The 12,643-nt window shown below is 39.6% G+C and overlaps 1 protein-coding gene across 5 annotated transcripts in view; it reads left to right on the forward strand.

Annotated features, from left to right (window-relative positions):
• zfhx3b (zinc finger homeobox 3b) overlaps window positions 1-12,643 on the forward strand; it is a 285,848-nt gene that overhangs the window by 91,994 nt on the left and 181,211 nt on the right. For all 5 annotated transcript variants that reach the window (XM_084933805.1, XM_084933814.1, XM_084933796.1 and 2 more), the window contains exon 2: window positions 2,863-2,897. The gene's annotated coding sequence lies outside the window, so the exon portion shown is untranslated. The remainder of the gene's footprint in view (window positions 1-2,862; window positions 2,898-12,643) is intronic.

The following is a 12,643-nucleotide window of genomic DNA, read 5'->3' on the forward strand; positions in this document are numbered from 1 at the left end:
ACACGCCCCTCGGCCGCCCCAGTTCTGCCATGTGCTGGCGTAACAGGCGAGCGTTATAGCAACAAGTGTCTCCACATTACCACGCTTGCCAGCTCCCCTCACTTGGCAGCGAGCCTGCTAAGCTGCCCGCCCCCTTATGAGAAAAAGACTTTATTGTGCCAGGGGAGAGAGCTTAGGGGGCAGAGTGGGGAGAGGTGGGGGATTTGATTTACATACTCCAGCTTATGTGACGCTCATCTGATTTTAAACAGCTCCAGAGCAATTAAGGGTCATTAGTCCTATTGTTTTTGGGTTTTTTTTTTGTTGTGGTCCATGTAGCACTGACGGCATCTGAGGCGAAGGCCCCCCTGCGGAGGCTGCCTGTGGGAATGCCAGCGCTATACAAGGTCTGTCTTCCATCGTTCCTCCCCGTTCGTGTCTGCTTTTCTGCCACCAGCACAGCGTTCCTGTGTGTGTAAACAAACATCTGCACCAGCCTGGTGCTGCGTGGAAAGCCACTTTGGCAAAGATCCAGCTCTGGAGTACGCAGCTGCCAATGGTGGGAACTCTGGGGGGCACAGGCTGCTTATCCTAATTGTTCTGATCATGATGACAATTTCTTTCATATGACATAATCAAAATAAATTTACAGAATTCTTTTTTTTTTTTCATGTTTTTTTTCTCCACTAGAAAAAAAAGCACACAGAAGCACATTGTAAATGGGAACGTTTCTATTTGAATTTTTGCACGTTTTGGTTTTTCGAGCTCCTTGCAGCATGTCGGGTAGCGTACTACTAATCAATTGGACGCAAATATAAGATTTAAATGCAAATATCTACACAATTTAACACAAATAATGATTTTGTTTCTCTACGTAGACGTAGCAATCATGTCTATTGTGATTGCTCTCTTTATGCTGACTATACGCTACCCTGACAAGCGCGTGAGAACGAATAGTGTGAAATAATTCAAACTGTGTTCCTGAATATAATAGCGTTCCAAAGTGTGGATATAATGAAGCAGGTATTTTAAATAAGATATAGTGCAGAAAATAACATTGCCTCAAGGTCAATCGTGCAACTGTAATGAAGGCTGGGATGTATTCTTCAATATGTTTATGTCTCACCTAGCAGGCAGTGCTGTGTTAAGCACCCCCGCTACCGTGAAAAAAGGCATCAAAGGCAGCAAAAACATGTATGGTATGGAATGTGAATGTTCACATGTCCATTTGTGGGGCTGTAAGACCCTCCTCAGTTGGTATAGAAAAACACTTACTGCTAATGTAAATAGCAAGGCAGCATAAATCAGAAGACACGTGCAGCCCGGGAGAATATCGTGTAATAGTTATTGCGAAATGAAGTGGCATTGGGATCAATATCCCACTATATCTCACTCTGGCGTAATGGCGCAGAGGGAAGCTGGAGGCCAAGGGAGTCTGGTCCCTCCACCCCACCATGGGCCCATAAATCTGACTGACCTGCAGCCTGCTTATTAAAGTACATACACAATCAGCAGCCGGCATCCAAAAATACATGCTTACTTACTGACCTGGAGTCAGGGGAATGGATGCCTTTACCTTGTCTAAGGGCAAGGGTTAAAGGCTGATTGGCATCATCACTGTACTATACATAGAAGAGGGCAAGTGTTAGTTCACTGTTGATAATGTCTAATAACATTTAAACATTTCAAGTAAACTTTCAATTCCTCGACCGCAGGGAATTGTTTAGATTAGTTTATGACTGTTGTAAATTCAGCGTGTCGTGTGTAACTTTTAATATTACGTTTATTTATAAATTAATCTGTTTTTATTCATGGTATCTTAAGGCAAAAACTTTTCTGCTGCCAGAGAGTGTAGAGCAATTATGCTTTCTAAGCTCTGGCTTGTTCACCAAAATTAAACTATGGCGTACTGTTCACTGAGGAATCTGCTGTGCTGTCAGTAATTATTTCATAATAAATGAAAGGAGAAAGAAAATTGTTTTCAAGGTTGCGCTTCCAAGGTTGAGATTTCCCTGCTTGAAAACTGTCTTTTCAACCTCAAGCTTGAATTTCATGGCCACACAGACACAACTAGTAGGGTTTGCTTTTGGCACAGTGCTCGGGACGAAGGGCGCGTGTCATTCTCACAATTACACAACACAAACACAAAGGGAAAGACATATAAAAGCATAATGAAGATGCAATTTCTCTGATACCAGTGGAGAAAAGGCTTTATTCGAAGCTGTTTGCATTTGATTGCGCAGTGTTTTGTGGGTCCAATTGAGTACAGTATACACTATAGCATGCAGAGATGAAATTATTTTCTCTGCTCAGAATTGCTAATTACGAATGGTCTGAATAGGAGACCTACATTTTGGATGAGCAAGGAACAATGAGCTGGAGTGTGTTTGCGGTTTGGATGTTAAAAGAAGGCAATGGGTGTATAAAAAGAAGAGTAGTTTTTTGTTTTCTCTTCTCTGAGACTTCCTCTTTTCTGAGAAAGAGAAAGTCTTTTAGATGGCTTTTTCTGTATTTTATGCAACACATGTTTGCATAGTGTCCTTTTCTTATCCCTCAGGTTGTAATATAATTTCTTAACAAACAGTACAGAGCCTGCAGACAAAAATGAGTGCAACATGACAATGTAATGATAATGGCTGTCTGTGATTTCCCAGATTATTCTGTTTTTTTCCACTCGCATATAAGTTGCAAGCTTAGTACAGCCTTGGGCAGATAATATTGCCCACTAAGAAGGATGCTGGCAAATGCTTATTGATAGTAATTGTAATAAACTAATGAGAACAGTGAACAGTGTGGTTAACGTTTGATCCTTTACAGATATCTGTTTGATTGGTACACAACTGAAGACTGTGAACAATGATGCACCTCTCTTCTGTTTTGCAGGACTGTGAAGGAAGCTTCTCTCTGCTTCACAGTTGGTAAGTGTTTCCTTCTAAAATTGTCTTTCTTTCATTGTAGTTTCAGAGCATGTATGAGACTTTAGAGGGAGTACTTTCTGTGAGAAAAGTTTGAATTTTTGTTATATGAAATCTCAGAGTAACCCCTTTAAAACTTGAGTGAAAAAAGTATCAGATAAAGCTTTATGTGTTTAAACAATAAGAGAAGGTATGCAGACAGTGTTATTGACACACCCTTATAGCTACATCTTTAATTAATTCCAACATGTAATGGGTTCTTTTGTTATTGTAAATGATGTTACTTGCGTAAACTCTACTGTGCTCATAATAAATAATATTGTATGCAAAAGATTGATGAAACTACACATTTTGCAACCAATCCAATAAAAAGACATACAGCTGATAAAAAAGGAGAGAAAGAAAAGAAAAACTGAACAAATATGTGGCACATTTAGAAAGTTCAGACTCTTGTAAACTCAGACTTCATAAACTTGTCAGGCCTTATTTGGCTCGTTAGGACTTGTAGGGCAGGTGAAGAGCTGTCCTTAGGAATTGTCAGCTGATGACAGTACAGAGCTTGATCAATTCTCTGACTCTTTAGACCTTGTGGTAACAGTCAACAACTGTGAGCTCCTCTAAGCAACTGACTGAGGATCTGAAAATGAAGCTATTTGATGTCTACAAAGCAGAGGAAGGCTATAAAAAGATATCAAAGCGCTTCCACCTTGCAATTTCCACTGTCCGAAATGTCATTAAGAAATTGCCGGAACCGTGGAAGTAAGAAGATCTTTAAGACCGAGAAAACTTTCAGATAAAACTGCGTTCCTGCTGGGCAGAGAGGGAAAGCAAAAACTTTGTATGATTGCAGAGGAACTGCTAAAAGGTGTAGCTCCTGACTCGGGAGTAGTGATATGCAATTGCGCTATGAAGCAATGATACACAAATAGGGTCTACTAAATCTTAGCAGCAACCTGTTCAAAAAAGGTATAATTTGAAATATGAAAAGCATCATGTGAATTAGCCAGAGTCATTTTAGAAATAAGTGCTGGACAAAAGGCCTTAAAACTTAGCTTTTTAATGACAATTACCAAAGGTGTGTTTGAAGAAAGGAAATACTAAGCTTAATACTAAGATAATACAAAAACATGGAGCTTTTGGATAAAAATATCATGCAGTTAGTCAAGAAACTGAAACTAACTCAGTGATCTAAAGTGTACCTCAAAATTCACCATGAACTACTTAAAAATTCTAAGCAGAGCCTTTTGGACTGGCCCTGACAGTACCATGACATGAGTATCATTAAAAATCTGTGGATAGATCTTGAACATGCTGTGTGTGCCAGACAGTCTAAAAAATATGTCAGAGGTTGAACTGAACTGCAAGGAAGAGTGTTGAAAATTTCTAATTTTAGAATTGGAAGGTTCCAAGCTTGGCTCATAAAATTGTTTGAATACTGCAGGCTTTCCATGTCCTTTTTTTCACTCCAAAAGTCAAGAAATCTACAGTTTGACTAAAGTTTTGCATAAAATTACCAACAGGTAAACTATATACATTCACCAGCTTCTTCATTAGGTACACCAGTTCATTTGGTTGTTGATGCAAATATCTTATCAGTCAGTCAAATGGGAGAAACGTATGTATGTATACATGGATGCATACATGGTCAAGATGACTGGCAGACGTTTAACCAAGTGTCAGAAAGGAAATAAAGATGATCCAAGTTACTTTAGACATGGCACACTTGTTGGTGCTAGTCGGATTGATCTGAGAAACTGTTGACTGTTGACTCTATGTTAGAAACTGTTGATACACTGGGATTTTCCCACAAAACCATATGTAGGGTTTAGAGGAAATGGTCTGAAAAAGAGAAAATATGCAGTGAGTGGCAGTTCTCTGGGAAAAAATGCAAGAGGTTGATGCCAGAGGTTTGGGGCGAATAGCCAGACTGCTTTGAGGGGATAGGTAAGCAATAGTAGCCCAAATATCAACTCGTTACAACCGAGGTAGGCAGAAGATGCATCTCTGAACACACAACACGTCAAACCTTACACCATGAGCTACTGCAGTAGAAAGAAAAGAACTAAGAACAGAAAAGTGAGGCTACATTTCACACGCCCTCACCAAAATCAGTCTGACGAGTCTCGATTTCTGTTGTAGTCAGATGATAGGGTCATAATTTGGTACAAACGGCATGAAAGCTTGGATCCATAATTTCTTGTATAAGCGGTTGTGGCTGGTGGTAGTTGTGTAATGCTGTGATATTTTCTTGGCACAATTTGGGCATCGTTTAAACACCACTGTCTACCTGAGTGTCCATCCCTTTATGACCACCGTCTACCCATCTTCTGATGGCTGCTTCTAGCAGGAAAACTCAAATCATCTCTCGGGTTTCTTGAACATGTCAATGAGATGACAATACTTGCTCCATTAGAACACCTTTGGGTTGCAGTGGAAAGGAGAATCACATCACTGATGTGCAGATGACAAATGTGCAGCAACTGTGTGATGCTGTCATGTCAATATGGACCGAAATCTCTGAGGCATGTTTCCATTACCTTGTTGAATCAAAGAGAGCTCTGAAGGAAAACGGGTACTATTACAGTATTACTAATGAAGTGATCGGTGAGTGTATCTGTCTATATTTTTCCAAGTTTTGAAAAGAGACAAAGAAGCAATGAATGTAACAGAAAACACAGGTAATGTATAGCCAATATGATGTGCAGCTATCTAAGTCTAAAAAAAGCCATTGTCCTCACAAATCCTTGATACATATTTATAACTTTAAATAACTCATTTCAGAACTGGACTGATGTTAAGGCAAGCTGATAATTATATTAAAACAACTTGTTGCTATGAGATTATATTATAGGGTTGTAATGTAAGTGGTGATTTAAACAGTTGCTTCTAATTCAACACCAGTAAAATTGTACTTAGTGTAATTCAATAATGTGCTCAAGTGTAATTTTATAGCTGGGAAAAAGACTTACTGTATTAACATGATCATTTGTTTTGTTGCACATGCATCATATAGATTGGTTCGTTATACACGTGAATGAACAACCATTACAGAGTTATTTGATCAGCATCTTCAAGTTTGCATGCAGTTCTTTAATAAACTTGACCTATTAATAGCGCACACACACAAACACACACACACAGTACACCTCTCTTGAACTCTGAGTTCTATCACTGCCCTGAACTTGAACCTAGAAGGTTTACTGTAGCACATCATTGGTCTGAAGGATGGTCTGATTGTATAGAACAGGGAAGGGGCTAATTTGCAAGTGTGACATCATGAAAAAGGTTGAGGAAATGACTGGAGCCAGATCGAACTCCACTATAAGTCTGTACCACAGGTTAGCAAGAGCCGATGTGTGTGAATAACATGTAAATGAGCAGCACGGACTGACCTTTGTCCTGTGTGTGTGAGGATCTGTGACCAGTGGCTGACCCGTAATCCTCTCCTAAATGATTTGACAATAGAGAGGTGTATTGATCTGGCGAGTCTTCAGGCAAGAGGGTCAAGAGCCTGACAGACAGTCTAAGTCTTCCTGTAGGCAGAGAGGCGCTCCTTTTTTTTTCTACAGACTGTAGACATGTGCTGGGTCATGTGTGGATCAGTCTTCTCTTTCAGTTCCCAGGACAGACAGGCTTCGCACAGCACGTCGGATCCTACGTCACTTGCTTTACTACCTTAATTAGGATAACAAAGAGGCTATGTGTAAAAACAGAAAAAATAACACATTTGGGGGTCATATGACAAGCTCAGGAAATAGTTTCTTTTTTTTCCCTTTGAGACAGCACAAACTGTTTAAAGTAAAGCTTTATGCCTGAGAGCTTTGGTTACCTACACCATCAAATAACCCCCCCCCTTTCAACAAAATAACACATGCCTGCAAACTCCCCCTCAGAGCCCCTGGATTTCCCCACTGTGCCTGGGCGGTTGCTGTCTTCTGGGTTCACCCAGAAAGGATTGGCCAGCTCCCACATCTGCACAGACACAAGAACAGAGAAAACAAAAGGAAATTCTCCTGCTGACCACAAGTCCCACCATCTTGCATAATCAAACCATCCCTCTCTCTCTCTCTCTGTCTCTCTCTCTCTCGGATTCTTTCAGAGTGACTGGTTTTAGAGCAACATCTGGAAGGAGCAGCAGTTTTCTTTCCCTGTATTTTTTTGGGGAGATTTAGGCCCCCGATAATCCGTCTCCCTGCTCATTAAAGGAGCTGAATAAACACTGGCCTCTTCCAGTTGTTCCTATGAATTTCCTCACCAGGCGTCAGGAGACCCAAGCAGGGGCTACTGGATCAAAGCAGCCGGCAGCCCCATGTGTGTAGAGAGTGAGAGTGCGTTCTGGGTTGGGCCCATTACCTTTCTCCCTTGGAGCCTTAAAGGCTCCTAGGTCACTGCCTGTCAGCTCTTTGGCCCAAGCTCAGCAGAGGAGGAGGAGGAGGAGAAAACAGGAAAAGACAAGAAAAAAATGAGAGTCAACCAGAAGAGATCATTGTGTATGTGTGTATATATAGGGTCAACACACAACAATATTTTTTTGTTGTCTCGGGTAAGCGGGTAAGCTTTTGGTTTCTGTTTTAATCTTTGCCTAACGGGGTTGTGCACTTGCAGTGGTAGTGAGACATATAGTCATTACAAGCGCCTATGTAAAGCTTTAGTCGCAGGTTTTCCAGCAATATGAAAAGAGCAAGCGCATTTTGAGAGTTTATGTGCATGCCACTCTAATGCAGTGACCCCTGTGTGACATTAATTTTCTAATTCCCTGCACTTCCTGGCAATCAACTTAGAGGGGCAGTGGTTCGCTAGAAAAGTTTGTAGTGGAAGCAATTAAAGACCGAAATCTGAAAAAAGTAGCAGGAACAAACAGCAGCAGCAAAATCAACGCAAGAAAAAGGATGATGCTATAATTGTTGCTCAGAAAGATGATAAAAAATGTATCAGATTGTACCGGTTGCTCACCAAATAAAAAAACAAAACAAAAAAACACCAATTTTAAATGGTTAGTGTAATTAACTTGCTAGGCTACTAGCTACATGATGGTTACAGCTCCGCCTGGAAATTGCCAGTGTTTGTGTTTGTATATGTGCACTGTGTGTGTATGTGTGTGTCTGTGTGTACACAAATGGCCCTGTGGTCGTCATCAGGCTCCCATCAGCCCCTCCATTAGTTACTGAGCTGTGGGTCCATGCTGGAGCCTACCTGCCCTGAATACAGATTAGGGTAAGGGTGTATGGACAGCAAGCACAATGAAGACAAACACACATGCACGCACATGCTCACACAAAAGATTGCATTAGCGTATTATCTACTTTGACATACAGTGGCATATTTTGACACACACACACTTACAATCAAAGTCACTACATTTCACACACCTAAAGACTGAGCTTTTGGATCATATCCACGGAGTAATAGTAAAAGCATTAAAACATTTCAGTATTTTTTTTCCTTTGGCTGATAAAAGCATGATTTATATACTGGACACTGAAACACCAGCTCCTGCAGAGTACACTTCATCTGGTTCAGGCACATCATAGCTTACACATTCTAAAATAACGGCACACACAGCAGAGTACACACACTGTCAGCCTAGCACAAAGGCAAATACGCTTGCATACGTCTCCTTCTCGAGTCGCAGACACACGTGCTCGTGACAAAAAGTCTGCAGTCAATCATTACAGCTGGCCAACCAAACACACAGCCGCCATGCTTAGTGATAATGTTTTCACATCTGCCACCGCTATCATAGAGACAATGACAGCCTGAAAAGATTTGGTCCCTTTACATTTATTTGAAATGAATTAATTTTGCTTTTATTGGTTTGTTCTGTGGTTAATATTTTTGTGTGATAAAATGTTAAAAACAATGATAATTTAAAAAAAATTCCTTTCGCCTGTGAGGTTTGGACAGAGAAAGACGTGATGGTTTAGACAAATCAGGAATGATGCTTGTGTTTTCAAAGAGAAAAATAAGAAGTGAGTTGTGCAGGTTGAGGTCACGGCTGAAGATCAGGCCAGTGCTTTGGAGTTAACGCAGGAGCTGTAGGGCATAAAGGTTGAGGGTAGGGGATCGGGTGTGTGATGGCTTCTGTGTGTCTCTCTGGCAGGGCAATGGGACTCTTGGGAGACCTGGGTCATGAGGCCTCCCTCCAGACCCCGCCCCATGCCCCCACCCCACCGCATTACTGTGCCATTTAAAGCCACCCAGCATCTATTTCCTCCAATAAAAACTAATAACCTTTTCTGTCGGAAATCACGGCAGCTCTTGAGTGCTGGAGCAGAGGCCTGACTGGATGGCCTGTAATTGCGGTCCAGTAGTCTCCCTTTAGTTTATTTTTTGCAGTGTTTTGGATTTTTTTTTTTCCCCCAGTCCTTTTGGTCCTCTGCGCTTTGCGGCTGATTGCCTGCGCAGCTCACCCCACACTCAGTAATCAGACAGGAGCTGGAGAGGGGGCAAAACAGCAACTCAAGGACCTTTTATAATTGGGAGGGATTTGGAGGGCAGTTGGACTTTACATTTGGTGTCAGAATAGGTTGTGATGGTGACTGTGCCAGATGAATAACAGAGGTGCCAAAGCCCCCACCGCAGTCAAGTGGTTCATTGTGAGGCGACTATGAATAGTCTGCATGTATATCTGTTCTGTTACTGTCCATTTGTCATCGGGAGTGTGGAATATTTTTGGAATTCACCTTCTCCGTCCACCATATTTTAAAAATAGAGTTTCACACACATTTTCACAAGGGCTTGGATAAATATTGTTGCTGTGTTGTTAGCTGTACCATATAGAATATTTATCATTCAAGTTTGTTTTTGTTTGTCTTTTTCATTTAAAAATTAATGGACTAAAATGTTCTTTGTCAACTGGAATAAACATTAAAAGTCTCTATTTTTTAGTGTAAAATATGGCATTTAAAATATTTTTCTTTCTAAATTACGATTACACTGAATGAAGGAATGTAGAAATATCTCAAAGCATTAATTAATCTCTAAGAACATGTTTCAAGTGTAGAGTTTATGCAGTTTATCTAAAAACTGACAGATATGTTTTATTTCTTTTTTTTTCTTTGCTGTAGACACAGCTGTAGACTATCAAACACAAAGTTACTCTCCTGTTGGGTCACTTGTATGCACGTGGGTATTTGATACAATATTTTAGTGCAAATGTTAGGTAAATCTAGGCCAGTACTACAAACAAGAAGTTAGAGGTCTTGGGGTTTTGGGAGGTAAAGAAACACTACATCTGGGACTGGTAAAAACTCAAAGGGTCTAAAGTACTGATCAGTTTTGTAATTACATTAGGAGAAGTGTATGCTTGGGCAAGCTGCTGGTTACTAATTTAAGACAGCCATAAACACCCTCAGGTTTACAGTTCTTCCTGTGGGTCTCTTCATGCACTCCACTGACAAAAAACAGCATGATATCTCTGCTACAGGGAGCCACTCCCCTTCAAGACACAGAGTCCAAACCTTAGGCTTGCTCTCTCACAGTACAAACAAATATCTCTTGTCCAAACAAAACTAGCATACTTTTTTCTATAGTACGTGGCCTTGAATGTGCACGTCTTCTCATTTAAAAAGCAATACTGCTGTTCATTTGTTTTACGATGTTTATTCTTCAAGGTATTTCTGAGAATTATAAAGTTACAAAACAGTGTTATACTTTGATCTCTTAAAGGCAAATAAGTAGAAATGGTGCATTCACCCTGCATATTAGCAGTTTATTATAAGTGAATGTGCCATCTGGAAACATTTGTTATGTTACAAAGCTAATGAAATAGTGTTGCACAAAGATAAAAATAAAGCAAATTATCGAAAGATCACTAAATATATGTGAACTGCATTTTCATGTGGTTCTTTATTTTATCTGGACCACATGGACCATAATAACTACCTGGAGTATTTTTAAAGGTAAAACATTTTTAAAATATTTTATTTATTTATTTAAACAAATGAATGCCTGCTTTTATGATTTTTTTCCTTTCATGCAATAAGGCAAGAGGTGCTTGGGGTGGATGGTGAGCACTTGTGGTTGAAGAATTGTGAAATTTTATTACTTCTCAAGTTATTTCTGTAGCAAAGGAGTTGTTTTTTAAGAATGATTCCTTTATCAAAAGTACCAATAAAATACTATAAACCCCTAACCACATAAAACTGTATTATTGGCAAATTATAAATAAAGTATCAAAAGTTAAAATAATTGTTCTACAGAAAACTGTTGCCCATCAGTTTTAAATAGATTACTATTACTGTTGAAGACATTTAAACAATCACCGTTGACTTACAAGGCTTGAGCAGTGTGTAGCGTAGTTATTTTATATGTTAATATAATACAGAAGGATTAAAAAAGTGTTAATTCTGTTTCCAGAGACAATAGTCAGCTGCAACCGCAAGATGGGAGTAATGTAAAAGATGGATGTAAACAGGCATGAGAGAACACTGTTTCAGATTTATTTTGGTATGTTTTCATTCTATTTTTATATTTCACTGAACAAGCACTGCTTGTCTTGCTTGCCCTGATTGTGGGCGTACAAGCTGGATGACTCTCCCACCAGAATATCAGTCCCATCAGACTGAATATCAGACAGCAAAAGCACTTTGCCTTGAATTAGAAAAAAATGTCATGCAAATGCATTTGTAGTGCCTCAGTTTACTGTCGACTTTTTCCGTACTGAACCAGATTATTGCTGTATCTCAAAACACATACTTCCCCAGATAAAGCCTTTTAATGGAATTTTCTAACTATCATTATGGCTTGTTGTGCGGCTCAGATAATCCAAGATTATTTCAAGTACTGAGGTAGCCTGTTTGTATCGCTAATTAGATGATATCTGTGTCTGTGTACTGTACCTTTACAGTTTATGGATGCAGTGTCATAAACAAACTTACTCACATTTCACCCTCAGTGGTCTCCATCTTGGCATTGTAGCTGAAAGGGAGTGATCTCTAATTTTCAGCAAGAGGGACACACCCATGAGAGGTTGTCAGAACTGATGGCAGTGCCAAAGCTAGCCAGCAGCAGCAACAGCTCTCGGGCACTTTAGGTTTCTTACTTTATTTGATGATTCTGATTGTCCTCTTCTCTTCAAAAGACTACATCAAATGTAAGGCTGGAGCCTGAACAAGCTTAAAGTAGTCATAAAATACAGCATTTAAAAATTACTGTCAAATGCTGATTGTTATTTCCAGTAACTTCTTGGTGTGTTTTATTTAAGACAATACTAGTCTATCAAAATTGAAGCACTATACTGTACAAGTAAAAAGTCTTTCAAGTGTTTGCAGTGTACTAGCAAAAGTATCCCAGCGTTCCCTAAAATAACCTAATTTTCCTTAACCATGTTTGAAAAATGTAATTCTGCAGTTCTGCAAATTTCCTTATTGTGCTTCTCATCCTGAATTACCTCTGATGGTATTTTTGGTCATTAATGTACATCTGGATAATAATGGATAATGCTTTTAGTAACAAAAGGCAAAATTAAAATAAAGAATGAAAAAATGATTAGGGACTGTCAACATGAAGATGACTATCAGGTACAATGTTCTTGTCAATACTGGAATTTGGATGTGAAAGCTTATGCTGTCCTTTGTGTACTGTGTAATCTATGTCCAGTGGTGACAGACGGGCAGATTAGGTGAAATGGGACAAATTTGTTGTTCTTATGACTTGTAAGGCAATAAGCATGGCTAGAAACTTCAGTTGCTGAGTGTTACAATGTGTGCGTACCATGTGTTTACCTGTCAGCTATATAACCAATGTAA

The sequence above is a fragment of the Perissodus microlepis genome, chromosome 1, assembly GCF_051167445.1.
Source record: "Perissodus microlepis isolate ML-2025 ecotype Zambia chromosome 1, ASM5116744v1, whole genome shotgun sequence".
NCBI classification, from domain to species: domain Eukaryota; kingdom Metazoa; phylum Chordata; class Actinopteri; order Cichliformes; family Cichlidae; genus Perissodus; species Perissodus microlepis.